Below are 22,091 nucleotides of genomic sequence, written 5' to 3' on the forward strand. Positions count from 1 at the left end.
ATTAACATATTCACAGGTTCTAGGGGTTAGAACATGGACACCTTTGGGAGACACTTAGTCTACACACCATACTGGTATTAATTTCTTTTTGTTTCTTTGTTTACTTGTTTTTTCATAAAAATGTTTTTGTTGGAAATTCCAGGCACCTCTTTTATTGTTAGCCATTTGTTCCTGTCATGATATTTTCCCTATAGTCACTAGCTTCTGAATTTTATTTGAGCATCTTCTCTCCTCTTTGCATTTACTTTAAAACTTCCTTTGGGCCAATGAATTACTTCCAGAGACTGAAGTTTTAAGAAAGACCTTGGGCTTCAGTCTTTCACTGGCCAACCATGTGTTTCTCATGTCTTACATTCTCTTTTTATGTTAAAGTACTAACATTTAGTGAAAAATAAAAATGACATTTTCATCATTCCTTGCCATTGTTCTGTTTCTTTTCAAAAGTTCAGAAACTCTTAAAAACCTTTATAGCCTTAATCACTTATTTTTGGGAAGTGTCAATCATAAATCTATAGACAAGAAGTAGACAGTGGCAGACAGAAGTTTTAGTTAACTAACAATTTGCTTACACTCACATCCTATTTTTTCATTCCTGGTGGGTTTGTGTCTGTGTGTGTGTCAGGGTAATACTAGTTTCTGTAATAAATAACCCTCAAATTTTTAGTCTCAACATATCATGTGAGAATTTTGTACTAAAATTGGCAGTCAGACTTGCCAATGTCTGATTGGCAAGTAACTTCTCTATGTGGTAATTCAGGGACTCAGGTTCCTTCTACATTAGAGCTCCTTGATGGGGAAACTAGGGATATACTGCCCAGGAGTTTTTATGAAATGCCTGGGAGTAATATACATAATTTGCCCTTGATTTTTATTGGTATACACTTGTCTATGGTCACAGAAAAAAGACTGGGAAACACAGTTCATGGATGGGCAACTGCTTGCCAGTGACAACTCTATATTGTGTGAAAGAGAGCACATGAACCTGGGTGGATCTCTAACCATCTCAACCTCAGTACACTTCTTGGCTGGCTCTGTTATCTCTCCATTCTCTCCATACTTTCCTCTCCACACTGTCCATCACTATCAGGATCTTTCTTAGTTCTCCATGTTTCTTCACTGGAAATTCTGTACTCTTCTCATATGAATGAAGAGAGATTCATATACATGGGGTGGTTCTGGACATGTGGATTATATGTATCACTCCTGTATGACATATTCATTAGTGTATAGTACAATATGACTCTATTTTTAATTTCTATCTTTCTCCCAAATATTATCTCATAGAATATTAGATTTTTGCTTTCTTTAAATTCAGAAGCCTGGACTCCTCAATTGCAAGAAGACTTTCATATTTATCTTGTAGCTCCAACTGGGGTGTCCTTCCTTCTCTCTTTTTCTTCCTACCATTTTCTCACCTTATACAGGGATCAGTCTTCTACAAACTCTTCAAACTCTCATGCCTCTCATGCTTATTATGCTACTTTATATTGTATATCTGATATCAATTCATCCACTCTAATAAGTCAGATTATAGTAAAAGCATTTCCTTAAGACCTTACAATTCTTTCCCATGCAGAACACATAAATGTTCATTATTGCCTCTGGCAAGACATTTTGGAATATTTCCCTGGGCCTCTATGTGGTCAAGCTTGATTTCTCAACTATTTCTTGCATGATAACTCTTTTGGTCAATGACTTGCTGCATATAATTGCTAAAATTTTATGTGGGTGGTCAATCTCGAAGTTGCCCATTCTCTGAGTAAAAATAAGTTAAATAATAAGTTAAAACTGAGAAAACAGTACTTGCAAAATAGTTTAGGCTTCTATTTACTATGGTGGAATACAAAATTGGATTGATTATTTTCTCCTTGCTTGAAGTAAGAAATTTCTTACTAGAGATTGTACATCTTATTGTCCTAGATTTTTCTATAAAACTGATCAGATTATGGCTCAGTACTATAAAGTCTTAACATCATCTCCATCAAACATTTATAGATGTAGTTGTACAAAATTCTTTGTAAAAAGAATGGGAAAGACTAAAGATCTCTTCAAGAAAATTAGAGATACCAAGGGAACATTTCATGCAAAGATGGGCTCGATAAAGGACAGAAATGGTATGGACCTAACAGAAACAGAAGATATTAAGAAGAGGTGGCAAGAATACACAGAAGAACTGTACAAAAAAGATCTTTACGACCAAGATAATCACTATGGTGTGATCACTCACACCATAGTGTGGAATGTGAAGTCAAGTGGGCCTTAGAAAGCATCACTACGAACAAAGCTAGTGGAGGTGATGGAATTCCAACTGAGCTATTTCAAATCTTAAAAGATGCTGCTGTAAAAGTGCTGCACTCAATATGCCAGCAAATTTGGAAAACTCAGAAGTAGCCACAGGACTGGAAAAGGTCAGTTTTCATTCCAATCCCAAAGAAAGGCAATGCCAAAGAATGCTCAAACTATCGCACAATTGCACTCATCTCACACGCTAGTAAAGTAATGCTCAAAATTCTCCAAGGCAGGCTTCAGCAATACGTGAACCGTGAACTTCCTGATGTTCAAGCTGGTTTTAGAAAAGGCAGAGGAACCAGAGATCAAATTGCCAACATCTGCTGGATCATGGAAAAAGCAAGAGAGTCCCAGAAAAACATCTATTTCTGCTTTATTGACTATGCCAAAGCCTTTGACTATGTGGATCATAATAGACTGTGGAAAATACTGAAAGAGTTGGGAATACCAGACCACCTGACCTGCCTCTTGAGAAATTTGTATGCAGGTCAGGAAGCAACAGTTAGAACTGGACATGGAACAACAGACTGCTTCTAAATAGGAAAAGGAGTACGTCAAGGCTGTATATTGTCACCCTGCTTATTTAACTTATATGCAGAGTACATCTTGGAGAAATATCAATAACCTCAGATATGCAGATGACACCACCCTTATGGCAGAAAGTGAAGAGGAACTCAAAAGCCTCTTGATGAAAGTGAAAGTGGAGAGTGAAAAAGTTGGCTTAAAACTCAACACTTAGAAAACGAAGATCATGGCATCCGGTCCCATCACTTCATGGGAAATAGGGGAAACAGTGGAAACAGTGTCAGACTTTTTTGGGGGGGGGGCTCCAAAATCACTGCAGATGGTGACTGCAGCCATGAAATTAAAAGATGCTTACTCTTTGGAAGGAAAGTTATGTCCAACCTAGATAGCATATTCAAAAGCAGAGACATTACTTTGCCAACAAAGGTCCATCTAGTCAAGGCTATGGTTTTTCCTGTGGTCGTGTATGGATGTGAGATTTGGACTGTGAAGAAGGCTGAGTGCTGAAGAATTGGAGAAGACTCTTGAGAGACCCTTGGACTGCAAGGAGATCCAACCAGTCCATTCTGAAGGAGATCAGCCCTGGGATTTCTTTGGAAGCAATGATGCTAAAGCTGAAACTCCAGTACTTTGGTCACCTCATGTGAAGAGTTGACTCATTGGAAAAGACTCTGATGCAGGGAAGGATTGGGGGCAGGAGGAAAAGAGGACGACAGAGGATGAGATGGCTGGATGACAACACTGATTCGATGGATGTGAGTCTGAGTGAACTCCGGGAGTTTGTGATGGACAGGGAGGCCTGGTGTGCTGCGATTCATGGGGTAGCAAAGAGTTGGACACGACTGAGCGACTGAACTGAACTGAACTGAACTGAAGGGATTTCAAGATTTTTCAAAGCACTTGAAATCCTATTTTAAACTTATCTCAAGAAAGCATAGCACATTGATCAAGATCATGGCTTCTGGAGTAAGGATGTCCAACATGTCATTTTCATGATCTTGAGAAAGTTTCTTAACCCTTAGTTGCCTCAGGATTTTTTTCTTTTAAATGAGGTGAAGCATACTAGACCTTATCTTATAGGGTCATTATAAAAGTTAAGTTAATCTAATTGTTTCTAAAACAATGCCTGCTACTGGTAAGCACTGAATAATTACTTATTACTTAAAAAAACATAGTAAATTAGTTGATCACATATTTTTCTTCTTGAGTTCGAGGGGTTAAATATAACACTATGATCCCTCCTCATCCAAATTTCTGGCTGCTCAAGTCTAGTGAAGTCACTGAAGTACCTATTAAAATTATTAGCTGCCTAATATGGACTTTGCTATTTTTTAAAGTGTTATATTCTTCAGATCAGATCAGTCGCTCAGTCCTGCCCGACTCTTTGCGACCCCTTGAATCGCAGTACTCCAGGTCTCCCTGTCCATCACCAACTCCCGGAGTTCACTCAGACTCAAGTCCATCGAGTCAGTGATGCCATCCAGCCTTCTCATCCTCTGTCGTCCCCTTCTCCTCTTGCCCCCAATCCCTCCCAGCATCAGAGTCTTTTTCAATGAGTCAACTCTTCGCATGAAGTGACCAAAGTACTGGAGTTTCAGCTTTAGCATCATTCCTTCCAAAGAAATCTCAGGGCTGATCTCCTTCAGAATGGACTGGTTGGATCTCCTTGCAGTCCAAGGGTCTCTCAAGAGTCTTCTCCAACACCACAGTTCAAAAGCATCAATTCTTCAGCGCTCAGCCTTCTTCACAGTCCAACTCTCATATCCATACATGACCACAGGAAAAACCATAGTCTTGACTAGATGAACCTTTGTTGGCAAAGTAATGTCTCTGCTTTTGAATATGCTATCTAGGTTGGTCATAACTTTCCTTCCAAGGAGTAAGCATCTTTTAATTTCATGGTTGCAGTCACCATCTGCAGTGATTTTGGAGCCCAGAAAAATAAAGTCTGACACTGTTCCCACTATTTCCCCATCTATTTCCCTTACACTGGTTTTATTTAAGTAATGTATTATTTAACTAATTTATTTAAATAATATGTCAATTAGATCATAAATAAAAAATATACAATTGAATTGTACAATATTGGAGGAAATATATTTATTAGAAATAATAAATTTAAAAAAATCTAAGAGAAATTCTACTTTAATAATGTACAAATTTTTTCCCAAGAAATGGATTAATTAGGGGAATGTTTGGTTATCATGTGTTGGTGGGAAGGTAGAATATGGTGAAAGAATTCGAATTAAAAAAAAAAAAATAGGTTGTGCTGTATTTATTCTCCCTAGTTCCAACCTTGCCTTTCTCTTTTAGTGATTTTTATTTTCACCTAATTTCTGATAATAAAATGATGAAACACTGTGCCTATAAAATTTGTGGGCAAATTACACTTGCTACTGTATCTGATTTCTTTTTTCTCTTCCTATTTCTTTCTCTCTCTCACTTGCTATTAATTCTTCATTTACCCTTTAGTCCCAACTACTGCACTAAAACTTAGGAAGTTTTTTTTTTATCTTAAAAGTAGGAGAGAGAGAGTGTGTGTGTGTGTGTGTGTGTGTGTGTGTGTGTGTGTGTGTCTATGTAGGTACTGGCTCAAGTGATGTATTAAAACACAATTTATAACCCAGAAGTTAAAAGAACTTTTACTCACAATGCTATGTCTTAACTGTGATTAATCCTAAAATGATGAATTTTAGAACTTAACTAAGGTAAAATAGAAATAGTTCACTGGTAAAAACTGAAATATTCTAATTCCTCTAGGAGAAAAATGTCTCCTGATGCCCAAGTATTTTAGTTTATGTATTAAAAAAAAAAAAAGGAAACATCTGTCTCCTGAATGCTAAATAGCTATTTTGAGACTCCACTTCCTAATTCAGTTCAAGTTATCACAATTCTGCTTGAAAAAGAAAGTTCACCTTTTGCAAAAGCCGTTTAAGCAAGCTGTTTCCTTCCTTTCCTAATAGGAAAAGGAATCAATGCTGTATTCCTTCTTTAATGTTTCTGGGGGTCTTTCTTTTGTTGTTATTTTAGTCACTGAGTGATGTCTGACTCTGTAAGACCCCATGGACTGTAGCCAGCCAGTCTCTTCTGTCCATGGGATTCTCCAGGCAAGAATACTGGAGTGGGTTGCCATGCCCTCCTCCAGGGATCTTCCTGACCCAGAGATCGAACCCATGTCTCTTATGTCTCCTACGTTGGCAGGCGTGTTCTTTACCAATAGCCCCACCTGGGAAGCCCCATTCTAAGCCTAGCCATTGCCAGTAAGAGCAACACATCGTAATTCCAGTTTCATGCATCCACACTCTCATGATTACCTCCTAAATTTTCAACTCATCCCCTCAACATGTTCCATTGATATGATCACTTTTTCAGCGTTCTCCATCCAGTTGATGTTCTCTGGCTCTCCTTAGCAGGCTTAAGTACCATGGTCAATCATAATTAGTCTCTTGCTTATAACTCTTTCCCTTTACCTTACACATGTGGCCAAACCACAAGCCTGGTTAAATCCAACTCACTTCCCCCTTTTCCAGTCCCTGTTTAGCTTCATCTTGTGGAGAAATACACAGTCATGATGAGCTTGTGTTACTTCATGTTTATGAGCATGAAAGTCACAGTGGGACCTTAAGGTTCTCAGGAAATCATTTTCATACTCCCCAGTCTTTTCAGTCTCATATTCTGTTTGATGACTATTTCATGTCTTCTCATTTCTCTAGAAACTCCTGAGACCTCATCCCTGATTCTCACTCTCAGCTGATCTTACTTCTTACTTGACAAAATTGAAGCAATCTGATAAATTTCATTTACCCTCTAATTGCCATCCATACCTACAGGCTCAGCTTCCCCATTGATTAACTATCCATAAGCCCATCTAAACCCATTTCTGATCATCTTTATTGCTGCCACCATTGTCTGAGCCATCATCATTTGGATTCCAGCCTAACCAAGCTGATCTCCCTGCTTTCGACTCTTGCCTGCCACCTGATCTAGTCTCACTAGAAAGTGATTTCTTCAATAGAGAAGTCAGATCATAGAATTCTGGTGCTAAGATCTTATCAGTGGCTCCCCATTTTACGTAAAGCGAACAACACAATAAAGGCCTACAGACCATTGTATGTGCTGAACTCCAATTATCTGTCACCTTATTATCTTTCCACTTTGTTCACTCCTCTCCAGTCCTCTTTCCTCCTTTTTGTCCCTTGCACACCCTGCTGCTGCTGCTAAGTTGGTTCAGTCGTGTCCGACTCTTTGCGACCCCATAGACGGCAGCCCACCAGGCTCCCCTGTCCCTGGGATTCTCCAGGCAAAAACACTGGAGTGGGTTGCCATTTCCTTCTCCAATGCATGAAAGTGAAAAGTGAAAGTGAAGTCGCTCAGTCTTGTCTGACCCTCAGCGATCCCATGGACTGCAGCCTACCAGGCTCCTCCGTCCATGGGATTTTCCAGGCAAGAGTACTGGAGTCGAGTGCCATTGCCTTCTCTACCTTGGACACCCTAGGAACACTCTAATGTTAGGATTTTTGCATTTGCTTTTTTATCTTTGCCTGCCCAGACCAATCTGCCTTCATGTATGGGCAAACCTTGTTTTATTACGCTTTGTTTTATTGCACTTTGCAGTGCAATACCGTGTTTTGTTTTGTTTACTTTTTTTTACAAATTAAGGTAGGTAGAAACCCTACCATGAGTCTATCAGCAGCATTTTTCTGCCAGCATTTGTTCACTTTGTGTTTCTGGGTCACATTTTGGTTATTCTCAAAATATTTCATTTTTTTTATTATTATTACATTTGTTATGATGATGTGTGATCAGTGATCTTTGATGTTACTGTTGCAGAAAGATTATGACTTGCTGAAAACTCAGGTGATAGCACTTTTAGTAATAATGTTTTATAAAATTAGAGTATGTATATTGTTTATTTTAGACTTAATCCTATTGCATATTTAATAGACTACCGTATAATATGAACATAACTTTCATGTGTACTGGGAAACAAAAAGCACTATGTGACTTACTGTATTGTAATATTCACTTTATTGCAGTGGTCTAGAACCCAACCACAATGTCTTCAAGTTCTGCGTGTATCCACAGGGCTCATCTCTCATTCTTCAAGTCTTTTACAAATGTCCTTTTGTAAAAAGGCATCAGTAAGGCATTCCTTGACTACCTTATTCCAATTACAACATACCTTTTTCCCTTAGCATTCATAACATATTAGCTTGCTCAAGCTTTATGGCACACATTATATTCTAACACACTATTTAATCTATTTATTATGTTTGTTTCCCTTTTTCAATTAATTTATTTTAATTGGACACTAATTACTTTACAATATTGTGGTTTTTGCCATACATTGACATGAATCGGCCATGGGTGTACATGTGTCCCCCTGTCCCAAACTCCCTCCCTCCGCATCCCATCCCTCTGGGTTGTCCCAGTGCACTGGCTTTGAGTGCCCTGTTTCCCTGTTTCATGCATTGAACTTGGACAGGTCATCTAATTCATATATGGTAATATACGTGTTTCAGTGCTATTCTCTCAAATCATCCCAGCCTCACCTTCTCCCACAGAGTCCAAAAGTCTGTTCTTTATCTGTGTCTCTTTCGCTGTCTCACATATAGGGTCATCATTACTGTCTTTCTAAATTCCATATATATGCATTAATATACTGTATTGGTGTTTTTCTTTCTGATTTCACTCTATATAATAGGCTCCAGTTTCATCCACCTCATTAGAACTGACTCAAATATTTATTATGTTTATTTCTTATTGATATTTTATGTCCACCAAAATGTAAGTTCCATGGGGCAGAAGTCTTATAATTTTCTTCACAGATAAATTTCAAGTGCTAAGGATATTGTGCTGGCTCAAAGTAGTAGACATTCAAGTAGATTGGATTTGATATAAGCATTTATGAATGGATCTTAATATTAAATTTCTATATTTATATATTTAATGGAAATATTTAGAAGTGTTTAATTAGCCATCTAAGATATGTGAAATGGAGTATTTCCTGCCATATCAGTAAACAAGGATGTTACAATCATCAATGATTTTGGTCCTCCATGTGAACTTCTGAGCCCCAGGGGCACCCAAAAGGGAGAAAAATGCCTGCAAGCCATGAACTCTCAGCTGCTGGCTGCCATTGTGAGCGAGGAACTAAGGGTGTGAATAATCAAGAACCAAGATGCTGGCCCCACATAGCTGAGATGCATATAAAAGGAATGATTTCAGTGAGCCCAGACACTTGCATCTTCCCATACATAGAAGAGCACTAAATTCCTTGAGATATCTAGTTTTCTTTAATTAATTAACAATCATCTTTTGATGTTCAGAATACCTGCCCCTTGCTGCAAACTTCTTTATAACCTGACTCCTTCCCTTCTCCCCATTTCCTCAAAAAAGTTCTCAGAGTTACTTGAAATGCTCTCTGCCAGGCCTGAAATCCTAAGATGACCACCAAATAAAATGTAACTCTCAAACCTGACTGTTTTGCCAGGTTGACAGATAGGAGATATAAATTATATGCAAGATTTTGTATACACACACACACTCAAAAACACAATAATTAATTTTAGTGAAGAACTTCCATTTCCATAAATAAACAAACTATTAAGTCTAAAAAAGGAAATTTCTTTAACTTAACTCCTTTGGATGATATCTTGTTCTTCAGCAATTAATAAATTGTTCTATTATAGAACTGGCCACAAGCACACTTGCCTTGGAGGAGAGAAATACTTTATATAACTACATGATAAATCTCATACTAAAGAAGTGCAGCTGGAAAAGTAATGGCTTTAAATGAAAGTCACTCATCTCCTCTTTAGTTTGTTCCTGGTGCCTCAGATGGTAAAGCGTCTGCCTACAATGTGGGAGACCTGGGTTCAATCCCTGGGTCAGGAAGATCCCCTGGAGAAGGAAATGGCACCCCACTCCAGTACTCTTGCCTGGAAAATCCCATGGATGGAGGAGCCTGGTAGGCTACAGTCCATGGGGTTGCAAAGGGTCGGACACGACTGAGCGACTTCACTTCAAAAATGATAAGTTAGAAAATAAGTGCTACACTATAGAAAAGGGTTTAGTGAAAAATATCAAATCCCATAAAAACTTAAAACTTCTTAATCCCTCCCTTATGAATAGTTTGGGCATATGACAAAATATTAAAAAATCGGTCCTAAAGTGCTATTTTGAAATAAAATTTGGCCTACATTTTGATATTTGCAGAGGTTTCATATCTTGTTCCTTATAATTATGTGGTTGGGTTAGGTCTTAAAGTTACATGAAGTATTGGATTGGCCAAAATGTTCCTTCAGGTTTCCCATAGGATTTTATGGAAAAACTCAAATGAATTTTTTGGCCAACTAAATACTTAATGTTGATGACCAATGAAGAAAGATGTTCCAGAAAAGAAAAAAAAAAAAAGTATAATAAGACAATATACCTTTCTACCTTTAGAAACTTTGACCTAGTGATTTGTGACTATCAGTTCAGTTCAGTTACTCAGTTGCATCCAACTCTTTGCGATCCCATGGACTGCAGCACACCAGGCTTCTCTGTCATCACCAATTCCCAAAGCTTACTCAAACTCAGGTCCATTGAGTCGGTGATGCCATCCAACCATCTCATTCTCTGTCATCTCCTTCTCCTCCTGCCTTCAATCTTTCCCAGCATCAGGGTCTTTTTCTAGTGTCAGTTCTTCACATCAGGTGGCCAAAGTGTTGGAGTTTCAGCTTCAGCATCAGTCTTTCCAATGAATATTCAGGACTGATTTCCTTTAGGATAGACTGGTTGGATCTCCTTGCAGTCCAAGGGACTCTCAAGAGTCTTCTTCAACACCACAGTTCAAAAGCATCAATTCTTCAGTGCTCAGCTTTCTTTGTAGTCCAACTCTCACATCCATACTTGAATACTGGAAAAACTGTAGTTTTGACTAAATGGACCTTTGTTGGCAAACTAATGTCTCTGCTTCTTAATATGCTGTCTAGGTTGATCATAGCTTTTCTTCCAAGGAGCAAGTGTCCTTTAATTTCATGACTGCAGTCACCATCTGCAGTGATTTTGGAGCCCCAAAATATAAAGTCTCTCACTGTTTCCATCGTTTCCCCGTCTATTTGTCATGAAGTGATTGGACTGGATGCCATGATCTTAGTGTTCTGAATGTTTACAACCATAGATCTTACCATAATAGTGGAGGTTTTAGATATAGACTGCAGTAGAACTTTGAAAGGAATTGAATTCCTTCTAACTCTAACATTTGACTCAGTTTTTAACCATGAATTCTATAGCCATGACCAAGGCCTGAGCCAGAACCTAAGGAAAGGAACCAGCCTGGCAGTGAGGGTCAACAATAGAATGAAGCAGCCAGTAGATGTAGATTGATTTTCTGTAATGGTGCCTTACTGAAGTTTCAACTGTCCTTGGAGACCTTTTTAATGCGATCTGTAGTTATGCAAGCTCACAGCTGAAAGTCTCACCCTCTCCATAGGTCCTTTTATCAGAGAAGCCGGTATGTGGTAGGCCAAAAAGTTGAAAGGAAGAGGCAGGATAAAATAGGATATGGGAAATGCGGAAATGATAAACGCATATTCTCTGCACAGAAGTGAGTCAAAAACTTCCAGAAAGTATCAGCATACTCTTCAAGCCACTCTATCCATCTCAGTCTTGCAGAGGTTTCCATTTCAGCCTAATGGAAACTGGTCACCCTACGAATATACATATCTATTTGCCAAGAATTTGTTTATGAAATAAGAGACTTACCTACCACTTCAAGGCTGTTCCCTGTTCTCTGGCTAATCCTAAGAAGTTTACCAGGACTTGTAAAAGAGAGACAAAGAATATACAAAAATAAAAAGTGACAAAGACATACAGGTCGAGGTTGTTTGGGTATGCTATCATAGGGTCAAAGCCAAATATTCTGTTTTCTCAGATTTGGAAATTTGGAAAAAATTAAAGTGAAATCTAATTAAGGGTTTTCCCTCTGAATTAATGCATCTTTTTGCAGTGATGAAAACATTCCTTTTATTCATTTGTGTATCTAATGAGGTTTGGTTTCCTTTTTTTTTTTTATTGTAAACTATTCACCCTCAAGTTATGGATTATATCACTGAGATAATAAAATTTAATTACATCTTCAGCTTTTCTTTCACATTTTGTAACAAAATGAAAAACAAATCTAAAAAGTAATGAAATCTAATTAAACCTTAGATATGATATACATGTAAGTTCCTTGGAAAATTAGGCTAAGGTAAACTTAAATTCCTCTTAAGATGTTTATTTCCTTTTGTTTTTCTCAAATTCAGATGTTTCAAAATAGTTACTTTGCATACTTGGAGACAAAAAATTATTTTAGATTTGTACTATACAACAACAAAAGGAGACCTTAGCAGTACTAACAGTGAGAAATAAGATTAAATTTGAGTTTGGGGAAACAGAAGTGTGATATTATTAAAAATAACAATAAAAATAATAAAGATTTTGATAATTATCCAAGAAAGTATTCATAGAGGTGATTAATGTTTTAAAAGTTATGTTCAGAATACAACATGACAAAGGGAAAAATCTTTTATCTTCAAATATTTCCTTTTTAGAGAAAAAATAATGCACAGTGAGGGGCTTCCCTGGTGGCTCAGTGATGAGTAATTCACCTGTCAATGCAGGAGATGCAGGTTTGATGCCTGGCTCGAGAAGAAGATCCCCTGGAGGAGGAAATGGAAACCCAATCCAGCATTCTTGCATGGAGAATCCCATGAACAGAGGAGCCTGGCAGGCTCCAGTCCATGAGGCCGAAAGAGTCGGACACGACTGAGTGCCTAAACAACAGCAGCAACAACAAATAAAGGGTAACGTGCCAAGCTCAGGCAATGCCAGGTGTCTCTCCTTCCCCTCTTCTGGAAAAGCAGAGACACTGGGAGCAATAAGCCAGATCTCCTTCCCATGCAGATGGAGAGAGCAGAGAAGAAGGATGAGGAGCAGGAATTCTGGAGCCAGACACTTCAGAAATCAAGTTCAATTACCAGTGCTTAATGGCTCTGTGACTTTGGGCAAAGCTTCATTTCTTTACCTGTAAAGTGAACATAATAATAATAGCACTTGCCTCAGTGATTATTATGTGGATTAACTGAAGTGAATATTAAACTCTTATTGGTACTTTGTAAGTCTTTTAAATTATTACTAAGAATCACAAGCATTTTCTACTCAAGTATCTCTGCTGCTGACCATCAAGTCATCATTGCAGCCCAGCTTAGACTTGCAAGAACAAGGCAGACCATGAGCAATTGGCAGTACTGGGTTTAAACTGTCTTCTAAGCTGCATTTATGCTGATCCCCTGAACTTGGCACTGGCTCTAAGGTGGGAGATGTCTCGATTTATTGCTGCTTTGTTCCAGAATATAATTAAATAAAATGTCAAAGATGGATATTCTAGATACTCTGGGTACTTTGCATCCACAGCAAAATGTTCTAACTCAGGAATAAATGAAACATTTAGAAAAATCTCTTAGCAACTGGAGAATCTGAATCACAAAGGCAAGTAAGAGGTTGCAACCCATAAACAGAGACAACATTTCAATTAATAAAGGGACTAAGTTAATTTAGCATGCTCCAGGCACCACCTCAGCTCTAACTAGTTCCATGGTATTCGCCAGGCTATAATCATGACCATTATAGTGACAACTAGATGTTATTGTTGAACTATATAGTTCTGTGCGCATGTGGACATGATTTCTCTCCAAGATATAATAATGAAATTCTCAAGATTTTTTCCATTATCTTAATCCACAATAAAATCAGAGCCATAAACGTGGGAAGTGAGAGTACAAACAGACAAGAAATATTGGTAAGGCATTTTAAGCCCTAAAAGAGTTCTTAAAACTTTTCTTTATACTATATGGCCCAAGGCTTGCATGATCTATTGTTTTATGCTGATTCTGTGTCTGTGTATGTTTAATCATAAATTTTCTATGAAAAAAATCAATTTCTTATGAATGATATATCATTGTTCATTTTTAAGAAAGAGTCATGATAACAGTTTTCAATCACAAAGTATTCATTGAAATTCTACCATGTAACGCAGTACATTAGGCAAAAGAATTCAGAGGAAAGTATTTGCATTCAAGGAGCTTACAGTTGAGTTGAAAAGAGAAAACACTATAGCATGTGAGGAGTCTGATGATTTTCTCCTCTCTTCCTTTCCTTCTTTCAGTCTGGCACATGCTCATCCCCTTGCTCTGAGTTGAGACATACACTTGGGAATATGAGACAGGGGTATTTCAGATAGAGGGAGGGAAATATACTATTTTAAAATAAGAGCCAGAAGCCACATTGCCGGGAGCCAGCGTGAGGAACTCCGCCTGTGGCAAAGGTCATGAGGAAGGAGGCTCGGCATATGCAAAGGCGGGATCGAGCCTCATGAGTCCTCCTGCAAATTCTCAAGCATCTACCCCCAAAACCAGAGTCTGCCTACTTTACTGCTTTGTGCTCTCACCTACACCTCTGACTTTACGAGGGCTGTCCCCCACCACCATCTCTGTCTCTGAAAAAGAGTTAACTTATAGCTCCAGTTAATAAAGTTCCTGGGCGTGACAAGAGTGTTTTAGTTCACAGACTCCTTTGGAAGTTCTCTAGCCTGCCTGAACAGGTTCTTCTGGCCACATGTGATTGTTCACAGCCTCCCAACCGTGAGAAGCACGAGATGTTCTAAACTTTCTAAATACAGATTCCTTTGAGCAGTTAAAAGATTGATTAGAACTGTATTGGTGAAGGGTTTTTCACTTGTTGGGCCAATGTTTGCTGCTAAGTTTCCATATCCCTTACCTACTGTGTCCCTGGGAGTGTATTGATTAATACAATTGGTGTATAGGAATGTAAGTAGTAGCTTTAATGTTTGTAACCTTGGACCCTTGAGTTAATTCTTTTCTTATTATAGCCCACCACACTTTTGCCCTATAGAAATGCAACTTTATCTAATGCTTTCGGAGGGTGGCACCTGACTTTAGAATAATCACCTTTAGAGAAAAATAAGTTTTCTGAAGAAAGGGTCATAAAATGTTAATAGGCCTCCTGGCCAGAAGATGAGGTAAATCACCTAAACTTTTGCATATGATAAGTTTGCAGGAAGAAAGCCTGGCTTCAATAAGGATCAAGGACTGCTGACCTTGCATGACTCTACCCCTTCCCCCATTATCCTCTATGCACAACTTAAGGTATAAAAACTACTTTGGAAAATAAAGTGTGGGCCTTGTTAACCGAAGCTTGGTCTCCCCATGTCGTTCTTTCTCTTATCTTCTGTCTGAATTCCCATCTGGAACGTGGAGGCTCGCCAAGCCTACTAATTTTGCCTGGGCTTCTAAGATCTGACCGAAGAGGCCTTAGTGTCTCCTCTCCTTCGGGAGAATGGGAGGATGCCTGCAGCCTACGTAGGTGGCGCAAATTCCTTGTCTAGAAATTTTATTGGTTTTCCACATAAACCAAGTTATTCAGCCTCTTTTCTTCACTGAATTTCTTCGCTGAGCTATCCTTATTTAACCACTCTTTATATCTTAAATTCTATAGTATCCTGATCCCTGAAGCTGTCTCCCATTCAAATTCCCTGGATCCACCGGGGCTGGACCCCGGTACCACATAAAGAGTAGTAGTTTGAAGGTTTGTTTTTCTTATATTCTCTATGCACAAAATCCAAGTGCCTTCGTACCTCCAATCTCAGACCTGTATCAGGAGAAGCAAGATCAGTTCAGTTCAGTTCAGTTGCTCAGTTGTGTCCGACTCTTTGCGACCCCATGAATCGCAGCACGCCGGGCCTCCCTGTCCATCACCAACTCCCAGAGTTCACTCAGACTCAGGTCCATCAAGTCAGTGATGCCATCCAGCCATCTCATTCTCTGTCGTCCTCTTCTCCTCCTGCCCCCAATCCCTCCCAGCATCAGAGTCTTTTCCAATGAGTCAACACTTTGCATGAGGTGGCCAAAGTACTGGAGTTTCAGCTTCAGCATCATTGCTTCCAAAGAAATCCCAGGGCTGATCTCCTTCAGAATGGACTGGTTGGATATCCTTGCAATCCAAGGGACTCTCAAGAGTCTTCTCCAACACCACACTTCAAAAGCATCAATTCTTTGGCACTCAGCCTTCTTCACAGTCCAACTCTCACATCCATACATGACCACAGGAAAAACCATAGCCTTGACTAGATGGACCTTTGTTGGCAAAGTAATGTCTCTGCTTTTCAATATGCTATCTAGGTTGGTCATAACCTTCCTTCCAAGGAGTAAGTGTCTTTTAATTTCATGGCTGCAATCACCATCTGCAGTGATTTTGGAGCCCAAAAAAATAAAGTCTGACACTATTTCCACTGTTTCCCCATCTATTTCCCATAAAGTGATGGGACCGGATGCCATGATCTTTGTTTTCTGAATGTGGAGTTTTAAGCCAACTTTTTCACTCTCCACTTTCACTTTCATCAAGAGGCTTTTGAGTTCCTCTTCACTTTCTGCCATAAGGGTGGTGTCATCTGCATATCTGAGGTTATTGATATTTCTCCCGGAAATCTTGATTCCATCTTGTGCTTCTTCCAGCCCAGCATTTCTCATGATGTACTCTGCACAGAAGTTAAATAAGCAGGGTGACAGTATACAGCCTTGATGTACTCCTTTTCCTATTTGGAACCAGTCTGTTGTTCCATGTCCAGTTCTAACTGTTGTTTCCTGATCTGCATACAAATTTCTCAAGAGGCAGGTCAGGTGGTCTGGTATTCCCATCTCTTTCAGAATTTTCCACAGTTTATTGTGATCCACACAGTCAAAGACTTTGGCATAGTCAATAAAGCAGAAATAGATGTTTTTCTGGGAATCTCTTGCTTTTTCCATGATCCAGCAGATGTTGGCAATTTGATCTCTGGTTCCTCTGCCTTTTCTAAAACCAGCTTGAACATCTGGAAGTTCACGGTTCATGTATTGCTGAAGCCTGGCTTGGAGAATTTTGAGCATTACTTTACTAGCATGTGAGATGAGTGCAATTGTGCAGTAGTTTGAGCATTCTTTGGCATTGCCTTTCTTTGGGATTGGAATGAAAACTGACCTTTTCGAGTCCTGTGGCCACTGCTGAGTTTTCCAAATTTGCTGGCCTATTGAGTGCAGCACTTTCACAGCATCATCAAAATAATTTATTCACAACTGTCCCAGAGGCTGAGAAGAAGTGGGACTTTTCAGGTCAAACAGATAGATTCAAGTAACTCAAAAACCATGAAGGGCAAAGAGAAAAGGGAAAAAATGGAGACTCTCAAAGGCAGATGGTTGTTAATGACCACCGAGTATTGGTCATGAAGATGACACCAAATCCCAGTTTGAAGTATTCACACCCAGAGATGTGTTGTCTAGAGGAAGCTTCCATTTCTCTCTCTGAATTGTGACATATGAGGGAGGGAAAGGTCTTGAACATTTTCTGAATTAGATATTACTATCTAACCATAAAGTTGTTTGAAAATGGGCTGTATTAAACCTTCAGTTTCACTGTTAATGGGCATAATACTAATAATAAAATAATAGAAAGACAAAGAACTTAGATGTATTCCTCCTATATGCAAGAAATAAACATTTAGACAATTAAGAAACCAATGTGTTACAGTCAGAAATATCATCAGTTGAAAAAATGTAGCTGAAACTTGAAGGATGAGAAAGATTTAGATAAATTGAATGGGATGGGGATAGAGGCACAGTTTATGGTAATAGTGCAAATAGACTCGGGAACAAAAATGTAGATGGCTTATATAGACAACAGCAAGGAAACCAGCATATTTGAATGCAACATTTCTGTCTGCATGAACAATGTCAGAAATAAGACTGGCTGGGAAGTGCCATGTTCTAAAGACATGCAAATTTGGGCAGAGAACTTTACACTTGTTAAGATAACTGGTATAAAGGTTTTGGAAATTCTTGAATATTGGAGAGATATGATGGAAGTTACATTATAGAGAGATTGGTAACTACAGTTAGTATAAATTTAAGGTGGAAGAAAACAATAGAAAATAAACCAGCAAGGAGGCTTTTGTAGCAATTCAGGTGTGACAGAGAGAGATAGACCAACCTGATAGACGTTTCAAAGAAATAACCAACAGGGTTGGTCCTCAGTTATATATAAGGAATAGCAGAAAGTTTAAAGATGGCTTCCAAACTGAGAGACTATAGCAGTGGTTGGCTTGAAGGTTTTGTTTTTCAGTCACTAATCATATCCAACTCTTTGTGACCCCATGGTCTGCAGAACTCCAGGCTTCCCTGTCCTTCACTGTCTCTTGGAGTTTGCTCAATCTCATGTCCATTGAGTTGGTGATGCCATCTACCACTTCATCCCCTTTTACCCAATTCTCCTCTTGCCCTCAATCTTTCCTATCAAGGTCTTTTCCAGTGAGTTGGCTCTTCTCATTGAGTGGCTGAAGTATTGGAGCTTCAGCATAAGTCCTTCCAATGAATATTCAGGGTTGATTTCCTTTAGGATTGACTGATTTGATCTCCTTGCTGTCCAAGGGCCTCTTAAGAGTCTTCTCGAGCACCACAATTGGAAAACATCAGTTCTCCAGTGCTCAACCTTCTTCATGGCCCAACTGTCACATCCATATATGACTACTGGAAAAATCATAGGTTTGACTATACAGACTTTTTTTGGCAAAGTGACGTCTCTGCTTTTTAATATGTTGCCTAGGTTTTTCATAGCTTTTCTTCCAAAGAGCAAGTGGTGTGAAGATTCAGTTCAGTTCAGTCACTCAGTCGTGTCCGACTCTTTGCAACCCCATGAATCGCAGCACACCAGGCCTCCCTATCCATCACCAACTCCTGGAGTTCACTCAGACTCACGTCCATTGAGTCGGTGATGCTATCCAGCCATCTCATCCTCTGTTGTCCCCTTCTCCTCCTGCCCCCAATCCCTCCCAGCATCAGGGTCTTTTCCAATGCATCAACTCTTCGCATGAGGTGACCAAAGTACTGGAGTTTCAGCTTCAGCATCATTCCTTCCAAAGAAATCCCAGGGCTGATCTCCTTCAGAATGGACTGGTTGGATCTCCTTGCAGTCCAAGGGACTTTCAGGAGTCTTCTCCAACACCACAGTTCAAAAGCATCAATTCTTCAGCACTCAGCTTTCTTCACAGTCCAACTCTCACATCCATACATGACCACAGGAAAAACCATAACCTTGACTAGATGGACCTTTGTTGGCAAAGTAATGTCTCTGCTTTTGAATATGCTATCTAGGTTGGTCATAACTTTCCTTTCAAGGAGTAAGTGTCTTTTAATTTCATGGCCGCAGTCACCATCTGCAGTGATTTTAGAGCCCAGAAAAATAAAGTCTGATACTGTTTCCACTGTTTCCCCATCTATTTTCCATGAAGTGATGGGACCGGATGCCATAATCTTCATTTTCTGAATGTGGAGCTTTAAGCCAACTTTTTCACTCTCCACTTTCACTTTCATCAAGAGGCTTTTTAGTTCCTCTTCACTTCTGCCATAAGGGTGGTGTCATCTTCATATCTGAGGCTATTGATATTTCTCCCGGCAATCTTGATTTCAGCTTGTGCTTCTTCCAGCCCAGCATTTCTCATGATGTACTTTGCATATATGTTAAATAAGCAGGGTGACAAGGTGTGAAGACTACTAGTGCTTAATTGTGAGATAAGGACATCAAGTTGAAGTCTTGTATTTTTGACTAACCAAGTATATGACTTCCTCAAGTAACTTTATCTATTTGGTTAATAAACAATCAGGTTTTTTTTTTTTTTAATTACGGTATGGTTCACTTACAGTTTTATATAAGCTTCAGTTGTATAACATAATGATTCACAACTTTTAAAGGTTATACTCCATTTATAGTCACTCTGAAATATTGGCTATATTCCACATTGTGTATAATATATCCTTGTAATTTATGTATTTTATACCAAATTGTCTGTACTTCTTAACCCACCAGTTTTCTCATCTGTAAAATGAGACAACTGGCTTGGGTGATCTCTGAAGCACTGAAAACTTTGTTTTTATGAATTTTACTTTAGTTGTCAAATTAGTGCTGAACATCATAATGCTGAGCAAGATTTAGAAAACTCAGTATCTTTAGCCAATCAATAATTCTATTTTTTAAATCTTCTGTTCACCATAGAACAACATAAGATGGCAGCACTTGCTACTATATTATATGGTTATTTCATATTCTAACCAAGGAGCAAAATAATTTCATAAAACTACAAACCACTCTTTTCTATTTTTAATTTAAGGAAATGTTATACATTTGGCATGATCCTAGCAAGAATATAAAGTTTGTTCCTATAACTCACTGAGTCCAAGGCAATGGGGATAAAAACAATATCACCAAAAATAATAGTAACTACAGTCAGTCAGTTCAGTCGCTCAGTCATGTCCCACTCTCTGCAACGCCATGAACCGCAGCCTGCCAGGCCTCCCTGTCCATCATCAACTCCCGGAGTTCACCCAAACTCAAGTAACTAACATTTAGGTAAATTGGAAAGCAATGTACACACATAATGTCTTTTAATATTCAGAACCCACATCTGAGAGTTAAGTACTAATTTCACTCTGTTATAAATGAGAATAGCTGAGATTTAGCAAAGCCATAATTTTCCAAGTCAGAAAGTTCTCAGTAGTGGAGTTGGAACTATATTCTGAGTCTTTCTTATCTGAAATCTTCTTAATTCTATCATCCTGTGAGGGCATTAAAACAGATTGTTAGTTCCTCTGAAGGATGAATGGGATTTCTTCACAACTTGAATGAAACTCAAGAAATAGAGTCATGACAGAGCTGTTAAATGCTGGCTTTGCATCCATTCCCCTACCACCGTGCTGTGTTGCTAGAAAATGAGAATATTTTGAAACTCACATTAGAGAATAAAATATAAGGAAACGAATCAGAACCCACTCTTTCCTCCTTTATTTGTAGCAGAATATAACAGGCAAAGGGATATTTCTTCTTTACTGACCTCTGCCATAGAGCAATTCAGCATTTCTTGCACCTTCTTTTCCAGTGACCAGAATATTAGGTGTGCATGCATGAGTGCTAAGTCACTTCGATTATGTCTGACTCTTTGCAGCCCTTTGGACTGTAGCATACCAGGCTCTTCTGTCCATGGGATTCTCCAGGCAAGAATACTAGAGTGGGTTGCCATGCCCTCGTCCAGGGGATCTTCCCGATCCAGGAATCGAACCTTTGCTTCTTATGTCTCTGGCACTGGCAGGCAGGTTCTTTACCACTAGCACCGCCTGGGAAGCCTGAATATTAGGCATGGGTATGTAATTCACAATGACATGTTTGAAATCTCAACATATGTAAACAATCATATGGTCAGAGTTTACAAGAAAGGTTATCGGAAAGAATTTTTTGTGTGAAAATAGTTACAACTTCATAGGTAATTACTAATATTTTTATCTGCGTGTCACAAAAAAATTAATGAGATTCTCAAGCTGTGGTATGATTTTTGACCTGTTGATATGAAGCAGGAAGCAAACTTAACACCTTCCCCGTCAACGGTTTCTGTTTCATTATGAAATTTTCATAATCATGTATCCTGTTGCTTTCTTTTAACTTGTAAACTGTTGATTTAGTAATAGTGGGGTGTTAATTTTGTGTGCTAAGGTTTGTTAAAGCTACAGATTTCAGATAAAAGGAAAAAAAACAGTGACTAATTCAGAAAGATTTTTAAAAGTGTAATTGGGGAAAAATATCACATTACTAAGAGTAGATCATGACTGACTACTCCTTCCATAAGCTCCAAATTAGATTATTATTTTCCTTTATGATATATCTTATGAAGCATTTATACATTTTCAGTCATATTTAGAATACACAGTCTTCCCTGGTGCCTCAGATGTAAAGAATCTGCCTGTAATGCAGGAGATCTGGCTTCAATCCTTGGGTTGGGAAGATCTTCTGGAGAAGGAAATGGCAACCCACTTCAGTATTCTTGCCTGGAGAATTCCTTGGACAGCTATGGTCCATAGGGTTGCAAAGAGTCAGACATGACTGAGCGACTAACACTTTCACTTTTCCTATATATGTGAGTGTGTGTGAATATATAAGTACATATATATAAATGTGAAAGAAAATTCACTAGAGATGTCCTTAGCATGTCCTTTGCAGAGAAAGCAAAATTTAAGAATTTGTTGGTTTGTTCATTTGTTGCACAGTTTGCTGTGAGTGGACTAAGCACCTACAAAGTGTGAGAAGAATATGAGAAAGTGGTACCCAAACCTGCATTCCCTTTTGTAGAGTGTACAGCCTAGTGAGTGAAAAACACAGGA

Source organism: Bos indicus, chromosome 20, assembly GCF_029378745.1.
Source record: "Bos indicus isolate NIAB-ARS_2022 breed Sahiwal x Tharparkar chromosome 20, NIAB-ARS_B.indTharparkar_mat_pri_1.0, whole genome shotgun sequence".
Classification (NCBI taxonomy): Eukaryota; Metazoa; Chordata; class Mammalia; order Artiodactyla; family Bovidae; genus Bos; species Bos indicus.